This window comes from Dipodomys merriami, unplaced genomic scaffold (genome assembly GCF_024711535.1).
Source record: "Dipodomys merriami isolate MVZ:Mamm:240054 unplaced genomic scaffold, mDipMer1.0.p SCAF_12, whole genome shotgun sequence".
NCBI classification, from domain to species: Eukaryota; Metazoa; Chordata; class Mammalia; order Rodentia; family Heteromyidae; genus Dipodomys; species Dipodomys merriami.
The window spans coordinates 37,167,447-37,182,767 of NW_027202493.1; the positions used below are offsets into that span (position 1 = coordinate 37,167,447).

The following is a 15,321-nucleotide window of genomic DNA, read 5'->3' on the forward strand; positions in this document are numbered from 1 at the left end:
CTATGCATCTATGTCATCTTCTCTGTGACTAGTGGCCCAGTACACCTGGTGTCCAGGCATCTCAGTAAGTCCACTCTGTAGGTGCTGATGAATGTATCGCAGTATCTTTCATTCTTACAATGTTGTAGACACTGAAGAATTTCCTGTCTGGGAACTAAACATGGCTGCTCACATTCTGCTATCAGGTTTCTTCAATGGCTCCTGTGTTTTGCTCCTCAAACCCTTATGCAGTTCACGAATGTACATTGATCCATGAGAACAATAACACAGAGTATAAGCCATGATATCTTATACCCCAAATGAAGAACTTCAGCTTCCACTGTGGCTCCTCTCCTCTCTTGTTTTGTCCGTCAGGGGTCCATGCCCTGGGGAAGGCCATGTGACTGATTCTATAGACAGCTCTCTGTAATGAAGAACTGAGGCCTCTAGCTCACCTTCGCCCCATGAATGAACTGAACGGTACCCGATCCAGTCAAGCTTGGAGAAGAGAAGCCAGGCCAACAGCTTGGCTATAACTTTGAGAGATACCCTGACCCACTTCATCACTTCCAGATTCTTTGCCCACAGAAATGGAAATAACAAACGTTGATTTCTTAACCTACCAAATGTTGGGTTAATTTGTTAGGCAGCCATAGATAAGGCACCTAAATCCTCAATTATTTCTTTTTTTTTGGGGGGGGGGTCCGGTTGTGGGGCTTGAACTCTGGACCTGGGCGCTGTCCCTTAGCTCCTCAGCTCAAGGCTAGCGCTCTACCACTTGAGTCACAGCTCCACTTCTGGCTTTTTTCATTTTGCTTATGTGGTGCTGAGGAATCAAACCCAGGGCCTCAGGCATGCAAGGCAAGCACTCTACCACTGAGCCATCTTCCCAGCCCCTCAATTATTTCTTAGGAACAAAACATTTAGACGATCATATTTTGGACAAGTGTGGTGGCACACACCTGAGATCCCAACACTGAAGAGACTAAAGCTGGAGGATTGGGAATCAAGGCCAGCCTGGAAGAAATAGAAGACAGTGGACCATAATGGATAATCAGCTCAGTGGTCTTTATGCTTGTAACTGAAGTGGAGAGATCAGGTCTGGATAGCACCATCTTGACCACATAGTAGATGATAGGGTCTGACATCTTGTCTTCATGGTGGCAGAGGTGAAGCCCTTCCCTCCCTGCCCCCAGGTGATGGGCATGCCTGAATCCCTGGAGTCAGGGGTGGGAACGTGGATGATAGGTTACTAAACCTGTCAGTCCAGTGCTTGGGACCTCTGGCCCTTACCCTATTTAGGCCCAGACCAGCTCAGGCACTAGTAAGCCAAGGCACATGTCCCTCCATGTTAGTGTCCTGTCTCCTGTCTCCTGTCTCCTGGCTGTTCTCTGGTTGCCATGCCATCCCATTTCAGCTCTCCATTGGAGTTGGTATTGTTTTTATTCTTTCTTTCCTCTCTAGTCTTCATGGCTCAGTTTCCTAACAGTGTTAAGTGTATTTGCTGGCTGCTAGTCCTTGAGACAGGAGTCCACCTTACAGTTGCTAGCCTTGTAATAAAGACTCCTGAGGGTTGGGAAGGTGGCTCAGTGGTAGAGTGCTTGCCTCGCAAGCATGAGGCCCTGGGTTCGATTCCTCAGCACCCCATAAGCAGAAAAAAAGCCGGATGTGGTGCTGTGGCTCAAGTGGTAGGGCGCTAGCCTTGAGCTGAAGAGCTGAGGGACAGTGCCCAGGCCCAGAGTTCAGGCCCCATGACCGACCAAAAAAAATAAATAAAAAATAAAGACTCCTGATTCGACCTCTCAAAATGTGTCTTGTCTGCTGTCTTGCCATACAGCATAACCATCCCAGTTTTTGCATTTATAAACAATGTGCTTCTTCTACAGAGTAGTATTATTTATAGGCTCCACAATCCAATGGGATTTGAGACTAACAATAACCAATGGACTCATCAGCTAAATTCCTTCCTTGGCTTCCATGGTTTTGCCACACAGGAACCCCATGGGAACCCTGTGGCTCTGAAGTCCCTTGTGTATGAATTGGCTCTCTTCCCTGCTGCCAGCCCAGTTCTTATTCAGTAGCATAATTGTGAATCACTCCTGAGCTGCCTTCTAGCATTGTGGTCTTGGAGTCAATTGGCCTTCAACTCAGGGCTAGAAACTTTCTGAAGAGGCAGAGGGCATCCTTGTGGACACTGGATATGCAGGTCCAGGTGAAGAGAAAGAAACACAAAGTCTACACTGTCTCAGAAGTACTAGCTAGAGCTACTAACTAGTTTCCCGTGTTCTAGGCACTGGGCTTTGTGGCTAATACTCTTGTCTTACTTTGCTTGGTTGACTCAGAGATAAGGAATAACCCAGGAAAGCTGAGCTGGGCCTCCAGCTTTCAGCTCCCCAGAACTCTGTATTTGGGATGTAAAGAGTTGAGGAAGTGAGAAGAAATTAGCTTAAACTTATCAAACTGGAAGAAAAGTTTCCACAGTCACACTCATGCTTACTTTGCACGTGACTCCACAGGCGGACCTCTGCACCACCAAACAGACCATGCTTGTTCCTTTACCATGCATGGTACAGATGACTAACTCCTACACCAGTGATCACACCCCCGGGATAGCAAGTAGTTGGCTACTGGCTTGGTCTTACAACTTATCTGATTCTTTTCTGTCTTTTTTTTTTTTTTTGCTGGTCATGGGGCTTGAACTCTGGGTCTGGGCGCTGTCCCTCAACTCTTCATCTCAAGGTTAGCACTCTACCATTTGAGCCACAGCGCCACTTCTAGCCAGAAGTGGTTTATTGGAGATGAGTCTCCCGGACTTTCCTGCCCAAGCTGGCTTTGAACTGTGATCCTCAGATCTCAGCTTCCTGAGTAAGCTAGGATTACAGGTGTGAGCCACCAGCACCAGGATTTTTTTTTCTATTTCTCTCTTTCCTTTCTCCCCTCCCTTCCTCCTCTCTCTTTCTCCCTTTTCTTCCTTCCTTCCTCTCTTCTTACCTCCCTCCCTCTGTTCTTTCTTTCCTTCCTTTCTTTCTGTGATTTGAAGCCCTTATGCATACCAGCAAATATTCTATCATGTATCTACATTCCCCAGCCCATTTTCATCTTATTTCATGTGGTGCTAGGATTGAACCTAGGGCTTTGTGCATGCTAAGCTCACAGTGTCCCACTGTGCTACATCTCCAACTTCATTGTATATTTTATTTCCCTACTGAATTTAAAAGAAATGATTGTATAAAATCCTGTAAAGACCTCTTAAGATATTTAAAGTCAATTCCGTCACTAATAGTCTAGATGTGACTTCTGCTTGTTCTGGAACTCACAGTTGTTGTAACACAATGGCACCACGGAGTAAGTTATTCTTATCAGCACTATGAAAGCCTGAGCTTCCCACCACCTTATCAACATCCAAACCAAGTCCACTGGATGCAAGAAATGTGGTATTCATGTCCAGAAGTCCTCATTACTTCTCTAGAAACTTGGTACAGCTGTTTGAAAATACTAATTCATTCTGTTCTGGAATACTGGAATGTAGTTAAGCCTGATAATACATCCCAGAGCAGAGTTTCAACACAAACAACCAACCCCAGGAAGAAAAACAACCTTCCCACACTCCTTTCAGTCTTCTCACCAGAGAATGGTCTGTAAAATGCCTTTGACTGGAGATCCACCTTCCACAGATACACTTACTGATAAAAAGTTATCTCTAGAAAGAGCTGTCTTTGGAAAGGCTTTACACCCAGGCTTGAAATACAACTCTCCCTTCACAGGAAAGCCATTTCCATTTTTAGAACAAGTCAGAGTACATTAACAGGGCATACAGTCAACAGAAGTGCAGGAAATGATGGCTTGAAGGCATGGCGGAGGTAGAAATGGAAGAGGTGGGAACCTGGATTAAATATTGGCCTAGTATAACCGTTAGGGCTTCACTCGCAGTCCAAGCATTTGCTAATGCCTTGATAATTTTGACCTTTGTAAAATACTTATTGAAACTCAAAGCTTTCAAGATCCAAGTAGGCTTGATCACAGGTACACAAGAGAACCAACTTAACAAGAAAACCAAAATTCCAATCAGAAAATGGCTACAATACCTGGATAGCCTTATCTCAAATGTATTAACTGAAATATGGTAGATTCAAGGAAGGACTCAAATAGTATAATTCCTCAGAAAGTCAAAGTCAAAGATCAGTAAACTAAAACACAGGGAAGTAGGTGCTCAAAGGGTAGGGTGGGGTGGAGGGGAAAGCCAATGAAGGGAAGGGGAGGAAAGTGCAGGCAGGAATAGAATACACAAACAGAATACACTACAAAATTAAGAAGGGTGGGTAGGGGAGGGATGCCTGACAATGTTGAAAGGGGTGACACTGATCAAGATAGTTTTATTTACTGATCCTGGGACTTGAACTCTGGGCCTGGGCTCTGTTCCTGAGCTGCTTTTTGCTGAAATCAAGTGCTTTACCACTTGAGCCACAACACCACACCCAGCTTTTTCTGAGTAGTTTATTAGAGATAAGAGTTTCCCGGACTTTCCCTCCTGGGCTGGCTTTGAGCAGCAATCCTCAGATCTCAACCTCCTGAATAGGTGTGATCCACCAGGGCACAGGCGATGGAGATATATTGTATTCATACACTGCTTTGTTAAATGGCAGCTCCTTTGTACAGTTAATTAAAGATGATGTTTTGAAAAATAAAGAAGAGCAGAAGGATTTGTCGGAGACAGTGACAAGTGGCCACACTTTTCTTCCCCTTCCTTCCCTTCTCCCTTCCCCTCACAGGAAGGGCTAAGTCCCGCCACACGGCCTATCCATTGCTCTCTAGAGTCTCAGCTCCAGCCAGGCCTGGAGTGGTCCTGCTTGTGACATCACAACTGTCCCTTGGTGATGGAGCTTGTCGCTAGGAAGGAAGACTCAGAGAGTGAATAGCCAACAAGATGGGCTTCTTGGAGCATCTGCTGTGTGGCACTGAGTGAGGCATCGACCTGGCTTTCAGGGATGAGACACAGGGGATGATGGAACACGTTTCCCAGGGGGGAATGTTGAGGAAGACCTTATCTACCCCATTGGCAGTGGAGTCGGGGAGGAGCCAGTCAGGTGCTTTGCACTGTGAGTGTGCTTTCTGCAAGGCCTGCATCACCCAGTGGTTTTCTCAGCAGCAGACGTGTCTGGTAGACTGTTGTGTTGTGACAGTGGCCCACGTTTGCCCAGTACCTTGGATCATGCGGGATATGCTATCAAAGCAACAGATTGCCCATGACAATGCTGTGCTTGGCTCCCATGCCAAGAACTTGGTGTCTCACCTTGGTGAGCACAACCCCGCAGAGGCCTGTGACCTGTGAACAGGGCTGTGACCTGGAGATGCCCAAAGACCAGCCGTAAACCACAACGGCAAAGCTTCAGGCAATGAAGCTGCGCTCCCTGGTGCAGCAGCAGTAGAGAGCTGGAAGAGATGCCAGCTGGACACACACACCAGCTGGTGGAGCTGAAGCGAGACATCTGGCTACCAAAGGCATACACATACGCATTCCGCAGCGCCAACTCCAGCCTTCAGAACCTGCAGGAGACAATTGAATACAGCGAGATCCGTGAGTGGGTGAACTCCCTGCAGCCACCAAGAATGATGTGGTGGGGAGGGATGATCTCCACACGGGATGCTGTGCTCCAGGCCGGCATCAAGCACTCTCTGGCAGAGGTGGCTGCCCCGCCTCTATGGTCAACAAGCTGATGAATTCAGCCCATGAATGTAGCTGGCCCCTGGGTCTGGCCACACTAGCCACTAGCCGGTGGGAATCCTGCATGGGATGATGAGCCAGGTCTTCTCATGGTATTTGCACATGGTGTGGAGAGGAGATCCAGGAGACCTCGATCCACTGTCAGGAAGAGATGGAAGTTGGAAAAACTCTCATCCCTTCAGCAGCTGGGCCCTGAATCCTTCCCACGATCCTTAGTGCCACAGCTGGCACTGGAGCCACGTGTTCCCCTGCTCTTCTGACACAGAAGGGCCCTGGGGTACTTAGATCAGCCTTTTGGGAAGGAAACTCAGATTCCTCCCTTTTGCCATATTACTTCCCCTAAAATGTCTGTGAGTGTACAGTGGAGGTGGGAACTCCTGCTGCATTTCCCGACAAGGGTCCCTGGTTCTAGATATTTTCAGAAAACACAAGAGACTTAGTTTCCCTCGAGGAGGCTTAATAATTGTCCCTCCCCTCCAAAACCATGTTTTCATAATTAGGGAATGACAAGGTTGGGGGAGGGGCTAGACTATTGGGGTTCATATGCCCAGAAATTGCTCCTCAGGTAAAGGAAGCGCTGCTGCTTGTGGCTTATTGTAATACTTCTTACAATGCCCTCTGTGACTACAGTGGGGTCTTTGGCTAATTTCCTTTGGCTGTTTGTTTATACTTTCACAGATGCCATCTGGTTTTCTTTGTTTAAGAAAGGCCTGGTTATAGCTACCTTATTCTCTAAGCCCAGACAAATGATTGGCAATTTAATTCATTCATCTTTTTTTTTTTAAGAAAAGAAAAAATAAAAAGAATCAAAAATAAATTTAAAAAAGAGAAGTTAAAAAATTCTACTATTTAGCATGATGGCTATCATTAATTATGATATATTAAAATTTTACCTTTCCCATTAGATTCAAATATGTTATATTAATCTGACCCCAGTCAGAATGATCTCTTGTTCTTTCTTTAAATAAGGTTTCTCAAGCTGGTCTATCTAGTCTGAGACTCTCCCTGTCTAGAATAGCCACATTGTCTTCCTGATAACCTTAGTGGCATCATTCACTCTTCTGGGCATTCTCCTTCAAACTTTTTTTTTTGCTGTTGCATGGCCAGAAGTTTCTGTGAGTACAAGCACAAGTTCACTCACTCAGATGTTACCTGCTGACATTAGCACCTACCATCTTTTGTGCGTCCATGTATGCCAAGTATTGCCTAAAGTACTTCATTTACATTGGTTTTAGTTCTCCCAACAGTCTTCTGAGGTAGGAATTGTTATCCTCCCTTCATCAGTGAATAAACTGAGGTATGGAGAAATAAAGCTATTTAGAGGTTGGAGACTCACAGCTAGGTAGTGGGAGAGTTGACATTCAAACTCATGTTGGACTTCAAAGTCAGTGCTGTGGTCTGTTTTGGTATTCTCCCTCTAAATTTTTCGCTTGTACAGATGTAGCTGGAGTGTTTAGAGATTAAAATCTGTCATAAATCCATTGCTAACAAAAACTTCTCTTTAATGAAGACAGCAGACAGAGCACGAAAGCAACTCATGGTTGAGGGACTGGAATAGTGAAGGGACAACATCAAATACTGTCTGGAGTCTGGACCTCCTACTGGTTTTCAGTCTAGCTGAATACCCAAGGAACTTTAATCATCAGTGGGTGACTAGATTTGTCCCCCCTGCTGTGGATATTGTGGCTCCATTTTCCCCCAGCAAGGTTTGGATGCATTGATTGCAGTGACATCAGGAGAGATTGAGTTGATTAGCAAACTTTCATACTGTGGGCCATAAGCAACCCATGAGTGGTGGGCTGTAACAGGTAATAACATTGTAAGCAACTGGAGCAACAAAGTAAAGTGAAAACTATTTACAAGGTATATTCTTTGTGCAGGTAATTTTGTAAGATTCTTGGGTACTGGGTCGCTGGGAAGGATAAGCATCCATATGGAAGTGAACAGGAATGTTAGCATGGCCTTGGTCTTCATATAGTCCTCTTCCTCTTTCTCCTCTTCCTCTTTTTTGGTGCTAATACTGGCTCTTGGTTTTATATTCTTGGTTAGCTTTTCCACTGAAGGCTGGCACTTTACCATTTGAGCCACATCTCCACTTCTGGGTTTTTGGTGGTTAATTGGAGATAAAAGTCTCACAGACTTTCCTGCCTGAGCTGGGTTTGAATCATAATCCTCAGAATTTAGTTTCCTGGGTAGCCAGGATTGTAAGCGTGGCCAACTGATGCTCAGCTTCATATGTTCCTTACACTCAGAAGAATGCCTTTCTACTCAGAATGGCAATTCTCAGAATGGCAATTGGCAATTTAGCCAATTGGTTATCAGTGGCTTTCCTTACTGCCTTGCCCTTCACCTAACTTAGTTGGGTGAGACTTATGGTATAAAAGGGACCTGAAAACATAGAAAAATAATACAGTGCTATTATTTTTTCCCTATGTTGCCTTGTCCTTTTGTTTTCTAGAATTTGACTTCCATCACTGTCTTGCTTAATAAGGACCTCGGTTCCTTTGATGACAATGTTATATCACCCATCTACTTCTTAAAAAAAGAGAAACTCAAGAGCATAAAAATAAAATGTGCTTAATTTATTTTAAAAACTTTTTTCAGCAAATGCAAAAATCAATGAATAGTGACTATCACAAATATGCAATTTTCAACTCTAATAACATACATAAGTGAAATTTTCGTCTCTCTGTATCTGACAGGATTCTAGAAGTAGTGGGTGTAAATGAACTTGGCCCAGTACACTCATTCTTCCTGAGAACAGCACACGTGGGCTGATCTAAAATTACATTCCTTGATTCATTACAATGAGTTTCTCAAGACTATAACAAACACGAACATTATTAGATCTAGGAAGAACTTTTTCCTGTATGTCTTAACAACAAAGAAACAAACAGGAACTGAAATATTGACCCTCCTTACATAAAGCCCCAGTTGAACTGGGGTTAAAAAAATAAGAACAAGGGAAAACAGAAGTTGGTGGGGAGGAAGAGGGAAGGAAAGTTTAAAAAAATACACTATGTTAGCAACTCTAAAGTTGGAAATGTACAATCTCTATGAAAGACAATCAGAAATATTGATCAAAGTTACAAATGTGCCAGTGGCTCATGCCACTGTAATCCTAGCTTCTCTGGAGGCTGAGACTTTAGAGGATTGCAGTTTAAAGACAGCTCAGGTAGGAAAGCTGCACAATTCCATCTCCAAAATATCAAAACAAAAAAACTGTTTAAACCAAAACCCCCCAAAACCCAGGACTGAAGTTGTGGGCTCAAGAAGTAGGGCACAAACCACTAGCAAGAAGACTGAGTGTATATAGTCCTAAATTCAATCCCCAGTACCAGTAATAAAGAAAATACAAATGTAACCCTCATTTAGTATTCTTGTTCCTTTGAATTTATCTGGAAGAAATATATCTGCAAAAGGATTTTGGTATGTTTTCAGTAAGTACATTTTTGTTTATAACAATATTTGTGGCCAGGATATTACCCTTTCATTAAGGACTTTTTTTCTTTTCTTTTTTTTTTTTTTTTTTTTTTTTGCCATTCGTGGGACCTGAACTTGGCCTGGGCACTGTCCCTCAGCTCTTCAGCTCAAGGCTAGTGCTCTACCACTTGAGCCACAGCACCACTTCTGGCTTTTTCTGCTTATGTGGTACTGAGGAATCGAACCCAGGGCCTCATGCATGCAAGGCAAGCACTCTACCACTGAGCCACCTTACCAGCCCCAAGGATTATTTTTATAACAATAAAAAAGAGGATGAAAATATTTGTCAAATTTTTATATCCACTTATGATAAAATCTCAGAAAGTTGGGATTAATAAGGCATATCCTAAATCTGATAGAGGTATCTACAAAAAAGAAAAGAAAACTCTCAATAATTAACATGTTTAATGGTTAAGGATGACCTGCTTTCCTCCTAAAAGAAGAAAAAGGCCATCCTCTTCCCCACTTCCATTCAGCCTTAAACTAGTGATTCTAGCCAGGACTATTAGGCTATAAAAAGATGCAAATGGCCTTAGAATAGATGAAGAAGCAAATACACCCATTTTCATAACACAGCCTTCTATCTAGAAAATATGAAGGAATACACTCAAACAAAGCAACAAATAAAGTCATCTTTTTAACTCATTGACTATTTAGAAATGAATGAATTTGGATTCCTACCTTGTACCATATACAAAACTCTTAGGAAAAAAACAAGTTCAACAATATTGCACAGTTTACATAATGCAATATCAATCCATAAAAATATTCAGTTTCATACACTTGCAATAATCTAAAAATGCAATTAACAAAACTATGATCACCCTGAACCAAAAGACATAGGAATAAATTTAATAAAAGACATGCAAATCTACTTGTACTTTAAAAATCAAAAACCATTGTTGAAAATAAAAGGGATCTAAATAAATGAGGGATAATTCTCATGCTTATTAATTGAAAGGTAAAAGTAAAGTAATATGTCTTAAATTTGTGTACAAAGTTAGTGAAATTCTATGAGTCCCAGTTATCTTGTTTGTAGAAACTGACAAGATGACTCTAAAATTTATATGGAATATTGCAAGGGAGATTCATAAGAAACAGATTACCTGCGTGTGTTTTAATTTTTAAAAAATTATCCTTAAATGGTTGTACAAAGAAGCTGCTATTCAACAAAGCAGTTTATGAATACGGTGCATCTTGATCAATGTCACCCTTTTCAAAATTCTCACCCACCCCTCCCAGCCTATCCTTCCCTCAATCTTTTAGGATATGTATTGAAAATTGTTTTGCCATTTAACAAGGCAGTTTATGTATACAACACATCTTGATCTGTGTCTTCCCTTCAACATTTTCACTCCCCTTCGACCCACCCTTTCCCTTATTTTTCTTAGTTTTGTGATATATGCAATGAATTCTTGACTACATTCTCCCCCCTCTTCCCCTTCATTGTTTCAGATGTGTCTTGTTCATCCTATCCACTGAGTTACTAGAAGACAAGGCCAGGTGTACACACCTTGCTCAGAAAGTATAAAGGCAACAGATAAGAATTGCCACTTTGAATCTAATAATTTCATTTTGATTTTTTTAAATCCTGTTTTCAAGAGGCATTTTTAAAATTTTTCTATGTCTCTTTATTTTGACTCTGACTAAAGGAAATAAACTTAAAAAAAAATAAAAAAGGACAAAAGCATGGATATACATCTCAAGGAATGAATACAAATTACCTATAAACATTTAAAGTTATCAATGATCTGCAAATCAATACCATAAGGAGATAACATTTTATATACATTAGCATGACTACCATAACAAAATAATATTTGGAAGGTTATAGTGATAACAAGATTATCATATATTGCTGGTGGGAAAGAAAAATGTTTCATCTATCTTTGAAAACAGACTAACAAGCCGGATGCTGGTGGCTCACGCCTGTAATCTCAGCTACTCAGGAGGCTGAGATCTGAGGATCGCGGTTCAAAGCCAGCCCGGGCAGGAGAGACAGTGAGGCTCCCATCTCCAATAAACCACCAGAAAACCGGAAGTGGCGCTGTAGCTCAAGTGGTAGAGCGCTTGCCTTGAGCTGAAGAGCTGAGGGACAGCCCCCAGGCCCAGAGTTCAAGCCCCACGACTGACAAAACAGACTAACAGTTACTCAAACAATTTTACATAGAATTTTACCCTATATATATATATATATATATATATATATATATATATATATATATATCTGTATGTATGTATACTTGGACATTTACAGTTGCTTTGTTTATCATATAGGAAAGGTGGTACAACTCAAATGTCAAGCAACCTATGAGTGAAAATCAAACTGTGGTATGCCTGTACAATGGGATATTATTCAGCTGTAAATAACAACAAAATGCTGATATGTGTTACTACACGCTACAAGGTGGATGAACCTCAAAAACCTTATGTTAACCACAGAAGCCAATCACAAATGACCACTAACATTATTTAATTATATCCATCTGTAAGTCCAGAGTTAGGATTTTTTTCTTTTGGCCAGTCCTGGGCACTGTCCCTGAGCTGCTTTTACTCAAGGCTAACACTCTACCACTTGAGCCACAGCGCAGCTTCCAGCTTTTTCTGTTTACATTGTACTGAGGAATTGAACCCAGGGCTTCATGCATGCCAGGCAAGCACTCTACCACTAAGCCTCATTCCCAGCCTGGGAATTTTATATAAAGGGAAAGTCAGTTATTCATTGCTTAGGATGGATGGTTGTAATGGAAGTGGAAAACTATTTTAAAATGAACAGAGCATTTCAATGCCTCATATCTGATACTTTGTGGAGAAACTTGTAAAAAGATGAAAAACATCATTTGTTCTATTCAATAGTCAAAATTAAAAAGGCTAATTTTGTTAATACTGACAAAGACAGAGAATAGAACACTTAGCTATTGTTCTTGGTAGCCTTTGTGGAAAGCCATCTTGCTGATTCTTATAATGTTCTACCCGCACTTTTCTTGGACCCCAATTTCTACTCCTGGGTATTTACCAAAGAGGAATGAAAGTATGGGTCCTCACAATGACCCGCAAGTATTCATAGTGTCAATATCCATTTCCTATGGCTTGTCTGCTCTGATGCTTGAGTTAAAATGTGACGGCCATGTGGGGGTCTTGGGAGAGTAGTATGTCCCTAATTCCAGTTTGAAAATAGAGGGCTTTACGTATATTGTTAATATCCAGATTAATCTTGAATTTGGCCTAAAACTAGGAGATGTCTATGAGAATTCTGTCTTTAAGGGAAAACTGTGGTAGCCTTAGAAAGGCCTAGAAGGTCCCAGCAGAGGAAAAGCTTTCGTTGGCTGCCTGGTCTTGACTCCTCAGGAAAATGCTAAAGGAGGAAGAAGCAGATGGCTGACCTTGTCTCATAGCATAGGTGACAACACCAGGGGCCAAACCACTAGAAGTCCTTGATCTTCCAAGGGATTTGGCTCATGGACATGGAACAGCAGAAGACTATTTCTGAACGGGAACAAGAGGAGCCAGGCTGGCTGAGTTTCCTCAATACTCAGAGGAGGAGGCGGAAGGGTTCCAGACGGGTGTGAAGACCTACCAGGAGGTCACAATCCACTCCAAGGGCAGATGTAGGAGACACACAGGGAAGGAAAGTAATCATAAAGCAAGCTGGACCAAAGGCAACCCTGTAAACTCTTCCTTGGCCCGGGAGGGCTGACACACTGATAATGCTCACTCTCCCCAAGTCTTCCTAGATGCACTGATTTCCTGGATCTGCCTGCTACACCTCATATCTCTCCTCCCCTTCCCCTTGCCAAACCAATCTCACCAAGTTTTCTTGTTCCACATAACACACACACACACACACACACACACACACACAGAGTATTTTAATTAGATTCACCCTTCCTGCTGCTCCCCACTCAATCACCCCTTCCACTAATGCCTATATACCTTACAAGACATATTTCAACTTTCTGATATTTTTTGTTAAACAATATTAATTTTTCAAGAGTTTCATCATGGTATCTTATACATGCATATACCAGGCTTTAATCAAGTTGGTTAAATATGTGTGTCTATATAATGTGTATTATATATACATATACATATGATCATATATCTATGTATGTTTATAATTTAGGTCTACCATCCACATATAAATTCCTACTTCACTTAATAGTATAGCTTCTAGGTCCTTCCATTTCCCTGAAAATAACATGATTTCATCTTTCATTAAATGTATTTATATATTTTCAAAGACAAATAGCAAATTATCTGTAAACATGCAGTGTCTGTCATAGAGAAGGATGATATTGTATATGTTTAAGATATACAGCGCACATACATTATGTCACTGAACACATTCATCACTAATTGACATACCTTGCTGTTGTGTACCTCAATGCTTTGTCATCCACATTCTTTCTAGCACATAGCCTGCTATGGATCAACAAGCTGTTCCATCAGAATCTCAACAAATCCTTCCTCCTTCTACTTCATAGACCTTCTAGATGTGCTGTCTTAGCCTAAAGCAGCTTCAGAGAATATAGGGTTAGAGAAGGCATAGATCCAACCAGGAATAGTCTAGGATATTTAAGTATTTCCCCAAGTCAGCTGACTGCATAGTCTCCTATTCTGACACATACAAGAAGTTGGAACAGAGCAAATCTAATATTTATAGTTTATAATAGACACAGTGAAAATATAAAGTTAGATTCGTTTAAATCACCTTAGAAAGGTCTAGAATCCAGAATCCAGGACTTACCTTGTATACTTTATCTCATGTATATATACTAGTTGTGTCTACTACCTACAAAACCTTTTTTAGAGTTTGAAAGTTAAAACATTAAACACTTGGTTTGGAGGAAGACAAACATTTTTTATCAGCAACTTCTGAGAGTCTAGTTACCATGAAGCGCCACTTACGTTTTTACTTGAGATGTATTTTGTTTCATTCATTCAATTTTTTACCTATATATTCATCATCCAGGTGTTTAAATGGCAGTCAATACCAAGCTCAAGAGAGGTACTAAGAATCTCATGATGAATAAAATATAATCTTCATCTCTGAAGCAGCTGATGGTCTAATAGAAAAACAGGCATTGCATTGATTATGATCATAAAATATATGCCAACAGTGATGAGATGTGAACCTGGTTCGATGATCAGAAAAGACATCCTAGAGGAAGGTGGATTTAAATAAAGACTTACATAAATAGTAGTCATTCAGGCAAAAGCATGAGAGAAGAAAAGAAAGCATTCATACAGAGGAGAACAGCATAGAGCAAAAGGCCTAAGGCAGAATGAGGTTTGTTGGGGAAAAAAAGAAGAAAGAGAAAGCCAGCATTTCTGGAGCTGAATGCAAGAAGAGATAGAGGTACAAGAAGAAGTTGAAGTTCAGAGTAGGTAGCAGGGGATTGGGAGTGCTGAAGAATGAACACATTCACATTTCATTTGTATTTAATTCAACTATTAGAGGAGGCCACTAAGAAGCCTTCATGTTTCCAATAGTAAGTTGTCTTTCCTGAAACCTAGTCTTGAAAACTCATAGAGTCTAAGCATGGTGACATATACCTATAATCCCAGCACCTGGGAAACTGAGGCAGGAGGACTGCATATTACAGGTAGGCCTGTGTTACATAGAGAATCTCTGCTAAAAAACAAAACAAAACAAACAACAAAAATACCCCCAGCAGCATCTGGGCATATATTTGTGCATATTAGCATACACCCATCACCCGGTGGGAGGATCATAGTTCCAGGCCAGCCTGAGAAAAGTTAACGGGAGACCCTATTTGACAATCTAAAAAAGCATAAAGAACTAGGAACAAGAGAAAGGTGTCCATTCTCTCCACTCTTGTTTAAAACAGTGCTTAAATTCTTAACCAGTGACATAAGGCAAGAGGGGAAACAAAACATATCAATAGACAGGAAGAAGTCAATTGTCCCTATATACAGATGTGATCCAATTTTTAGAAGACCCTAAAATACACACACACACACACACACACACACACACACACACACACACACACACACACACACACACACACACACACACACACACACACACACACACACACACACACACACCAGAAACAAAACTCCTCTTAGATCTAATAAACACTTTTGGCAAGTGAGCAGGATATAAAATA

General features: G+C 41.5%; 1 pseudogene; it reads left to right on the forward strand.

The window, feature by feature from the left end:
- The first annotated feature begins 3,830 nt into the window (after positions 1-3,830).
- LOC138822974 (E3 ubiquitin-protein ligase NRDP1 pseudogene) overlaps positions 3,831-15,321 on the forward strand; it is a 37,020-nt pseudogene continuing 25,529 nt past the window's right edge.